The 10,157-nt window shown below is 54.5% G+C and overlaps 1 long non-coding RNA gene across 3 annotated transcripts in view; it reads left to right on the top strand.

The window, feature by feature from the left end:
• Positions 1 to 612: 612 nt before the first annotated feature.
• The window catches only part of LOC147826862 (uncharacterized), a 34,433-nt gene continuing 24,888 nt past the window's right edge, over positions 613 to 10,157 (top strand). For 2 of the 3 annotated variants that reach the window (XR_015453345.1, XR_015453344.1), the window contains exons 1-2: positions 613 to 1,215; positions 3,447 to 3,638. This is a non-coding gene — a long non-coding RNA (uncharacterized LOC147826862). Of the gene's footprint in view, positions 1,216 to 2,877; positions 2,996 to 3,446; positions 3,639 to 10,157 lie in introns of all 3 variants that reach the window. The other variant, XR_015453346.1, reaches the window with a different exon arrangement.

The raw sequence follows: 10,157 nt of genomic DNA, 5'->3' as shown, positions 1-10,157 counted from the left end.
ACCAGCCCCCTCCTAAGGGTTCATCTCCTTCCCCTGGCACCACAGGCTGGGGATGCATGTCCCTCCTGGGGACATTCAAGACCCGACCATCGCTCCTGTGAAGGGCACAGTAGCTTCTCCCTCTGTGGGTGCAGAGCTGAAGAGCCAGGTCCTGAGGGGGAGGTGGGCAGTTTTCTCACTTCCTCATGCAGGACAGGTGACCTTCTCTTCCCCAAGGACCCGCAGTGGCTCCAGGGCAGAGTCTCTCCTCTGCCTGGGGCTCCTCGAGGTCCCTCATCCAGAGCCACTGTTCTTCCAGGCTTGGCCTGTGGACATTTTCCAGAAATGTTTGGGGTTTGGCCTGGACCACAGGAGGGGAGGCTTTGCAGGCTTTGGAGCCCATTGGGCTGGATGGGCGGTTGTCCCAGGAGTGATCCGTGGCCAAAATCATACGTGAGAAAAGCAAGGAGGGCCCCAGCTTCTTTCTCTGTGACATGAATTTCACAACGGGGGGCGGGAGGCCATGCTGGGCATTCCTGGGAAACGAGACCCAAATGGTCAGGTGGGATGGGTGGTCCTTGTTTACACGGGTGAGGACAGGCACGAAGGGTTGAGTCCACTCCTGGGGTCAGATCCCAGGCCACAGGGACAAGCAGGCCAAAAAGCAACCCCAGCTCTGGCCAGTCTGCTGCTCTAGTTGGGTGGTTGTGCCTCTGAGTTTGCTTGTGAGCAGAACTAGAAGCTGCGCCCCCTGGCACCCACAGGCATGGCCTGTGCAGGGCAGACTTAGATAGGAGCCAGGGCAGCAGGAAGAGCAGCTCTGGCTGGGAGAGGGGGAGACAGCAGGGAAAGGAGAGGGGAATTATTGAGCTTGGTCTTTCTCTAGTCCACAGGGAGAGAATTTTAATTTTAATTTTTTAAATTTAAATGAGAGACCAAGAGAGATGGCGGAGCCATAACAAAGGTTTTGCAAAGAGCTGCAAACACTTGTCGTGGAGCGGATGCAGTGTGAAGGCCAACATTTTCTTCCCCAGCAAGCCAGAGGCCTGGCGAAGGCAGAGCTGCTCCCCCGCAGCAGGGAAACTTCTGGAGCCCTGGAGCCGGGACTGGGTCACACTTCCCAGGGACCCGCATGTCTGGGACGTGGTTTCCAGGGAACCTGGAGCGCTGAGAAGTCAGCAAGATGGCCGAAGCCTGGGTGTGAGGTGAGACCACTCCCTGCTGCCTCCTCACATGGTGAGTGGGGTTTCTTCAGGGTTGATTCTGTGAGGACCAGGTGGAGGGCCGAGCTCTGTGTCTGGTCAATGTTGGTAGAACGGAGGCAGCACCTCCAGGTGAGGGTTCCCCGGTGAGGTGGCTCCCAGGCTGAGGCAGAGTCTATGGGAGGTAGACACGGGGCCCCCGGGTGTTCCTGCCCTTAGCTGAGCCACCTTTAAAGCAGGGAACCCCGTGTTCTCTGCATTTGTACATGCTCTGTCCCCTTCCTGCCTTGCTGCTCACAGCGAGCTCCTCTGACCAGCAACCCCAGCCGTAGGCACCCTGGGATCCCCCCAGGCCTGCTAGAAGGGCACCCCAGACCAGCTGCGGCCCAACCCACAAGATTGCTGGAAAACTGTGGGCACAGGAAAGTCTGGGAAGCCGCTCCATTACCTGTGAGAGTTGTCGGTGTCCAAGCAGACCTTGAGTCAAGCCCTACACAAATACAAAACAAAGAAAGCCAGGAGGCTTGAGAGGGGGAGATCTTGCCTGTGCACCTGATGACAAGAGCTTTGGCCAAGGGTCTGTTGCAGCCCCAAGCTTGCGTGGAGAGCACTTCCGCCCAGCCGTCCATCCAATGACTGCTCGACTTCTGAGGGGCACCACCTTTGCCTTTGACCCCGAGAACCCTTGCTGTTGATCCCTGTGGCCAAAGATCATTGTTTCAAAACCACTGGCGTCACCCTGGTCCTTTTGCCTTTGTGAGCTTCTGTCACCTGTCCCCTCTGAACACTGTTTCCATGAGGGGCGTGTTCTGCATTAGAGCTCTCCCGCTCACTCTTGAACACACAGCACTTTAGAGATGTTCTCCGATTGCTGTTTTTTGAGACAGGGTCTGGCTGTGTCCAGGCTGCCCTTGAACTCGCTGCAAGGGATCAAACAGACTGAGGTGTGGGGAGAGCCTGGCACATGGCCTGGTCTGGGAGACCAGACCCTCCTTGTGGCTCGTCCTGCCTGTCTCTTCTGCAGGACGGGGCTGAGGGGTCCCTTCAGAAGCCTCCAGGTAGCTCTGAGGCAAGCTCACTGCTGTTTACCATGTCCAGCACCTGTGGCCTGCAGTGGCACCCACAGAAGGCCCTCGTGCACCCATGAGACTGGCAAGGGCCTCAGGAGAAAGCTCAGCGGTGGGAAAAGGAGGTGGCTGGTGGGATCCCCGCTCCAGGCCTCAGAAACTGATGGGGTTGAGGCTGGGAGGCTGGGAGATCGGACCCCAGGGGCTCAGACAGGAACAGCAAGTGAGGAGAGGAGGCAGTGGCGTCTGAGTCACCATTTTAGGACCTTGGAAAGGAAAGGGTTTGAGACAGTAGAGAATGAAAGGGATTGGTAAGATGGGAGGAGCAGATTCAGTACAAGGGGTGATCAAAAAATACAACAAATGCTTACATATAAACATGTATCATGGTAAAGACACACGGTCATTAGTCCCACTCAAAAGCCTCCCCCTCACTTAGAACACACTTATCCTCCATTCGTGGCACTTTCCGAAGCAACTCTGGAAGTTCTTTTATGTGATCAAAATACAGTGAATGCTGCTGCTGAGCACCAGCCAACAGAAAGGCAGGCTGGTGAAAGCATCTCAGTGTGCCCCAGTCCACCTCATTCACCTGACCTGGCACTGCGTGACTTCTGCTTGGTCCCCAGAGTCAAAATAACCACGAAAGGTAAGCAGCCGTGACAGGGCAGCCGAAGACCCCCATGAAAGAGGACCTCCAGAACTGCCTCAGGAAGTGACAAGCATGAAGGGATGAGCGCGTTTGCAGTAAGAGGGAGGGGCAGGGATGTAGCTCAGTGGCCCTGCACCTGCCTGGCAAGTGCAAGGTCCTGAGTTCGAGTCCCAGTACCAAAAAACAACAGCAAAAAAATGAAGCGAGGGGAAGGATTTTGAAGGGGACTAATGGCAATGTGTCTTTTACGGTAATGAATTTTTTAAAAAAAATTGAAACATTCACAGTAGTTTTTGATCTCACCTTATATTATGAGAGATAACTTACATTTTATTAAACACCTCACATTTTTTTCTATAGGTTTGATTTTTTTATTTTTTATTTTTTTTTTTGGTACCAGGGATCGAACTTGGGTCCTTGCGCTTGCGCAGCAGGTGGCGGAACCACTGAGCTAAATCCCCGGCCCTTTTAGTTGTTTTTTAAAAAACTATAGATTTCTTTTTTAGTTTTTTTTGGAAACTACAGTCTTCCTTTTCTCTGTTTTAGCTTTTGTGAAACTGTATAGTGCGTATGACATACATATGGAACGTGCATATAGTGAAAGCGCACTGCTCAGTAAGCGCAAAAATGTACAGCTCCAGACTATGGGCCTCCACGTTCATGGTTCTGCCTCCTCATATTCAGCCAGCTGTCAATGAAAAATATTAAGGAAAAAACCCTTGCATCTGTACTGAACAGGTAAAAAAATTTTCTTGTTGTTATTCCCTGAAAAATAACAGCCCAGCATTTACATTGTGCGGATCTCAGTCACCTAGAGATGATTCATAGTGCACGCAGGATGGGTGCGGGTGGAAGCGCATCTGTGCCGTTTTATATGAGAGAGTGGGTGTCTGTATACTTTGGTGTCCGTGAGGTGTCCTGGGGCCAACCTCCCTCGGAACTGCAGGACAGGCGTTGTCATGAAGCAAGTCCTCAGTACTGAGCAGCTAGGGAGCGGAAGCTTGAGGCATGGGCTGCGGTGGGTGACACCGGCAGCCGAGGGGAGGACAGGACTGGAGGGCCAGGCCCTGGGAGCTGGGGTGGGGGTGGGGGGCTCGGGGCCTGTGTTGGCAGCGGAGGAGAGACAGAGCAGTTACTTTGGGGTGAAGGGGGGTGCGCCTCTCCTCTGTGGCTTCTCACATCTCCGGGCAGCACCCAGAGCAGCAGTGGTCAGCCCGTGTGGGAGGAGATGCCTAGCTCATCCTGTCAGACGGGACCTGGCAGGCAGGTTGGGCACTGCCACCAGCCCTGGACAGCCCAAGGCGACCATCCTGGAGGGAGGAAGTGGGACCCACCCCAGAGGGACGGCCCACTGCCAGCCAGTCCAGGGGCCAGGTCCACTGCCCTTCGGGGCAAATGTTTGATTGGCTTGGCCTGAGGGCCCCTGCTGAGTTTCAAGTGCGATAAGGCAGAAAGCAAACCCCTGATCCGTGACAGGTCAAGGCAACCCCTGTGGGAAAGATGGGGTCATGTGGCCATTATGCAAGCCTCAAAATGGGGCATTTCTGGTTTTCTGTATGCAGCTGGGAGTTTCTGATACCTATTTATATAGAACCAGCACTTCTAAACAAGGGGACTGTGACAAATGCCACGTCCACCCTGGCCTTCCATCTGCCCAGTTCCCACACCTCCCAGGGTCAACTTTGCTCTTAGTTTTGTATGCGTCTTTCCAGAGCTTTGAAATGCACATCCAAGCAAATCAAATACTGGAGTCCTCTCCTCGCTTTGGTTACAACAAATTATGTACTCGAGAACCTTGCACACCTTGCTTTATCCCCATTTTTTTTTATTGTGGCAAAATATGCAGCATATAAAATTTACCATCTGAGCATTTCCAAGTACACATTCAGCTGCTCTGTGCATCTGTATCACTGCACAGGGCTCAACGCCGTCCACCAGAATCTTCTCAGCTCACAACACTGCAAGTGGCACCGTGGATTATTCTGTGTCCCCATCCCCACCCCACAACCCCCTTCCACTTTGGTCTCTGAACTTGGCTACGCTAGGCGCCTCCTGTCAGTGGATCACACTCTTTGCGGCTGTCGTATTTCATTCAGCGTAGGGTCCTTAAAGTTCACCCACGTGTTCGCATGTCAGAGTTTCCTTTCATCTGAAGGTTGAATTGTGTTCTGTTGCATGCATGGATCACACTGCTTATCTGCCCATCTGCTGATGGATGCTCGGGTTCCTTCAGGTCTTAGCTACTGTGAATAACGCAGCTATGAATGTCAGTGGACATGTCTTTGAGGCCCTGCATTCTATTCTTTAGGGTGCATATGCATCTTTCTTTCTTTCTTTCTTTCTTTCTTTCTTTCTTTCTTTCTTTCTTTCTTTCTTTACTTAACAGTATCTTAGAGATCTTTCCAACCCTGAGAACTCTTTTTATTTTTTATTTTTGCACTACGGTACTAGGGATTAAACCCAGGACCTTAAGCATGCTAGGCAAGAGTGCTACCACTGAGCTACATCCCCACCCCTTTTTATTTTATTTTGAGACGGGGTCTTGCTAAATTGCAGGTTGGCTTTGAACTTGTGATCCTCCTGCCTCAGCCTCCCAAGAGCTGGGATAACAGGTGTGGGCCATCCTACCCAGCTCCACATTCATTTTATGCATGAAAAACCTGAGTCCTGGAGAGGGGAAGGGGCTTCGCAACCTCTGAACTCAGATTGGGTCTGAGGACAGGCCTCTCACTCCAGACCAATGGACTCCCAGAACAATGCTCCTTTTTCTTGGCATTCTGTTACTTATATAAAAATTAATCTTAGCTCATAAGCTCAGGGCCTAAAATACCATTCCACGAAAAGGTGAAAATGACATTTGAGGTGTGGTTTCCCGTTGCTGCTCTTAGGCATGCGCACGCGCACACACACAAACACACACACAACCAATTGTGCTGATGGAAATGGCTGTGGTTTCATGCACTGTGGACCAGGCAAGCAAGTGCCTGGCGACTTGTGCATTTCATATACTGTTCCATCGCCGCGAAATCGTAAATTCCTTTAACCCAGGGGACAGGGAAGCTGGCGCGGGAGGTAGGTTCCACCATTAGCGCCCTGGTCAGCGTTTCTGTTATATCCCTGCGCAGCGCTTTCCCTGAACCGGAGCTGCTGTCCAGTCCTCTTGGGAATGGGGTTCCAGGTGAGGCTCCTGATGGGCTGAATGGCGCCCCCTTTCGTCGCCGTGGTCCTGACCTCAGCGTGTGGCCTTACTCGGAGCGGGGTTCTCACAGCACAGAGGATGGGTGGCCTTGTAAGAGGAGGAGATTCCGGCAGAGACACGCGAGGGAAACACTGTGACGAAGACGCAGGGACAACGGAAGGGAGAAACTTCTCGCCAGCACGGCTGAGCTGGAGAACGCGAGTCTGGGCGTCCTTCTTTCGGGGCGTGGGAGGAGCAGCGGCCCTCGGAGCAGGCCCAAGCAGACGAGGAGGAGACTGGAGGGACAGGGCGAGGCCTCTGCAGGCCTCTGCTGGCCTCTGCTGTTCCTGAGCAGCTCCTTCCGCCAGGCCCTCGCCCACCCCCGCGTGGGCTGTGACACCCACAGCAGCCGACAGGAGCAAGAGAAAAGCACGACGGGTTTACTTAGCCAAAGCCCACCTAGCACAAAAGCCTTTGGGAGTGAAGACTGAAGGCCCAGGAAAGCCGTGTCTTCCGGTGCTAAGTCTGCGTTGCAGAAGACGCGCAGGGTCATGGAGAAACAGACAAAAGGGGGTCGTAAACCCAGTGTGTGTGTGTGTGTGTGTGTGTGTGTGTGTGTGTGTGTGTGTGTGTGTGTGTGTGATATTAAGCCCAAGAAAGCCTGAGGCTGAGGCGAGAGGATCACCACGAGTTCAAGGCCAGCCTACTTAGTAAGTTCAAGGCCGTTCTGAACCACATAATGAGACACTGTCTCAAAAAAAAGAAAGAAAGAAAGAAAAAAAAATCAAACCAAACCAAACCAAAAAACAAAAAGGAAAAGAAATCGTTTTAAAATAAAAGCATTTATTAAGCCAGACATGGTGGCTCACACCTGTAATCCCAGCACTCAGGAGGCTGAGGGAGGAGGATCTCTGCAAGTTTTGAGTCTGACATAGGCTACATAGTGAGTCCAAAGCAAGCCTGGGCTAAATAGGGAGACCCTGTCTCAATTCATCCATCCATCCATGCATCCATCCGTCCATGCAAGCATTTGTGTGAGAGGATACGGACCTGGCCTCTTCTGTAGACCTTTTTTGCCTGTAGCGCTCTGTGGGTGTGGCCTGGGGCAGGTGAGGCCCAGGTGTGCTGGCTGTCTGCAAGATGGAGCCACAGAGACAGAGGAGAGAGTCTGAGAGACATCTTCTCCTAAAGGCAAACAGCAAAAGCAGGCGAGCTCATGAAGATTAGAAGAGCAGAGACGCGTCTGCCCAGGGAGAAGGGCCCAGGAGCAGGCGGCCTTTTGTGAGTGGCGTCTTTCTGTACCGGACGCGCGGGAGGAAAGTGGATGGATGTGGATGTGGTTGTGGATGTGGATGTGGAATCTTTCTGAGGAAGGCGGAGGTGGGCATGAGGAGCCAGGGGAAAACGCAGTGACGAGAGAGCACCGCCCCTCCTGCAGGGGGCGCCAGGCCTCGGCTTCAGGATGGCAAAGGCCCGGCCGGCCCCGAGCTGGGTGAGGCCAGTGTGAGGCGGGATCCGGAGATGCCGGGGGGCTGACGGGTGAGAACGACAGGGAGCCGTAAGGGCTTCGTTGCCTCTGCCCACCAGGAAGCGCAGCTTTGAAAAATTAGAAGGCAAGCATCTAATGGCGCAGAGACTTAAACATATATCGCTGCTTTCGGGCTGATAAGGGCCGTTTAATCTTCTTTATAAAGGCCGGCGCCAGAGCGGAGACCCGGAGCGCACAGGCGGCGCGAAAGACACCCGAGTGTTCTGTTTTCAGCCTCTGGTCGCTTCCCTCCCCGGGGGTGGCCCGCGGTCCATATTTACAAGTGTTCGCAGGATTGGATTGGATTGTGACGCCGTGCTGCGACTGGAGGTTTGGATTTTGAGCGATGGACGCTGGCATCCGAACTTGGAGTATTCATTCCCGCAGAAGGCCGAGAAAACACCAGCGCCGCGAGTGTATAGACCCCTGTTTCTCCAGCAGGGGGCAGCTTGGGATTCCCTGAGCAGCGGATCGGAGGGGTAGGTCCAAAACTCCCCGGCCTTCACTCTAGGGGCAGAAAGCCGCGGGTTTGATTCCCCAGACCTCTGCTGTGCGTGGGGCAGGGCAGTGCGGGCGCAAAGCTGCGGGAAGAGGCGATGCGAAGTCAGGAGGCGGCGGGCCTGCTCCAGCGCCGGTGACCTTGGCGATCCCCAGCTCCCGACCGGTTTCTTTGTCTGAAACAGGAAAACCTCTGCCCCGGTGGCTACAGCCCCGGTGGTGAGGGCGTGCACTGCCGTATCTGGTCGGCCCCGCCTCGGCTTGGGGTCAGTGCAAGACCGTGCCTCTTTTAATGTTTCGTGTGATACCATTCTGAGCCCCATTTCGTCACGGCAAGCCTGCATGTTCCCTTCTTCACCCCCAGACTGTTCCTTGCGGCTCTGCTTTGCCCCTCGAAGTGGAGGATGTCACCCCTCTGGGGCCCAGGTTCCTGGAGTCTGTGTCCTGCAGTCCGGCTGCCTGGGGTCGCCTCCTGCGAGGGGTCCGGGTCCCAGCAGCTGCAGTGACGTCAGCAAGCCCAGCTTTGGCCCTTCCAGAGGCAACTGGCGCCCTCCGCACGCCCCCAGCAGGCCGGGAAGGGGTCTTTGCGAGGGCCTGGCTCACCCGACTCCAGCTGCGTCACTGAAGAGGAGCGCGCTGGTGGAGTTTTTTCCTGTCTGCTAGGAATAGAAGCCCCGAAATGTCTTAAACAGAAACTGCTCTTCCTTAAAAAGAAACCAAGCTTTGACGCCTGGGGCGCCCGCAAGAACTCTTACGTTGACGGGCAGAGCAGAGGCAGCTTGGCAGAGCAGAGTGCTCGGGACGAGGTGAAGGGGCACAGGGCACAGGCAGTGTGAGTCCCGTCTCCGGCAGGCAGCTGTGGAGCTGGTGAGGGCCGTGGGGCCTGCGATCCTCCTGTCCCTGAGCCTCAAGCTCGGAAATTGTGACTCAGGCCCCTGTTCTTATAATTGGCTGGAGCATTAAAGATGGGGCGGTGCTGGCTGCTTCATGGTTCCAGATTTGGGGCTAATTCTCAGTCTTACAAAACGCGCCTGACCTGACTTTGCTTTTGCTCGACCCTCCTTGGTTTCTCGGCCGCCTCCCGCTCTCCTCTCCCTTCTCAATTTCCTTCTCTCTCCGCACCGAGATCCTGGTGCTTCTGACCCGGGTCGTGCCTGTCCCAGAGCACAGGAGTGGGGGCACCCACCCTCCTTGCCCACATAGGGTGTTCACGGCCACCTCTCAGGGGAAAGAAGCCTGGTCCCCCGCCCCGAGTGGCACAGCCGAGGCCACAGTGGGTGGAATCCAGCAGGTGTCGCTGCAGACAAGGGCTGCTTGATTTTGCCTCCATCCGTGAAAAGGTTTGTGTGCCCTGCAGATTTATACACCATATCATGTGCTGCGGAGCCAAGGTTATGCACACTTACAGCAAACTGAAAGTGGAAAGGAAGAGGCTAAAAATACCGCAGAAGTTGTCATCTTTCCTTCTCACCTCTAACGGCATCCTCCTGTCGCCTGCCAGGTGCTGACTAATGTCAGGTCTGCCGGCCCAGGCCACCTCAGGGCACGGGCCCAGCCTGGGTGCAGGTTACGAGGCCACTCGTGCCCGCTCCGCCTCTTCTCCACTGGGGACGGGGTGGTGAGTGCTTCCCACCCTTGGGAGTCGGGGTCTGCCCTGGACTGGCTTTGGTGAAGGCAGGGTGAGCAGAGGGGGCCCCAGTGCTTCCAGGTAGATGCTCGAAGGGCTCCTCCATTCATTCCTGTTTCACAGAGAAATAGGAGCAATGCCCCAGCCTCCTCTTTTTGCCAGCGCTCACAGCACCAACCCGCACATCGGTGGCTGCACCTTTGCCTTCTTCTTGCTATGAAAAAAAGATATGGTGCGTGTTTAAAGTTTTTAAAAGACTTATTACAGTAAAAGGCACATTGCCATGAATCCCCCTCAAAATCCTCCCCCTTGCTTGATCACACACCCACTGTCCCTGCCACTTTCTGAAGCAGCTCTGGAGTCCTCTTTCGTGAGGGTCTTTTGTTGTGCTGTCCTGGCTGCCTCATGTCCTGAATCGACTTGAAA

This window comes from Heterocephalus glaber, unplaced genomic scaffold, assembly GCF_053883595.1.
Source record: "Heterocephalus glaber isolate CG9 unplaced genomic scaffold, H.glaber_assembly_v1.0 deba00001460, whole genome shotgun sequence".
In the NCBI taxonomy this organism is placed as follows: Eukaryota; Metazoa; Chordata; class Mammalia; order Rodentia; family Bathyergidae; genus Heterocephalus; species Heterocephalus glaber.
Note: the sequence above shows the minus strand (reverse complement) of the source record. Positions and strands in the feature narration are given on the sequence as shown.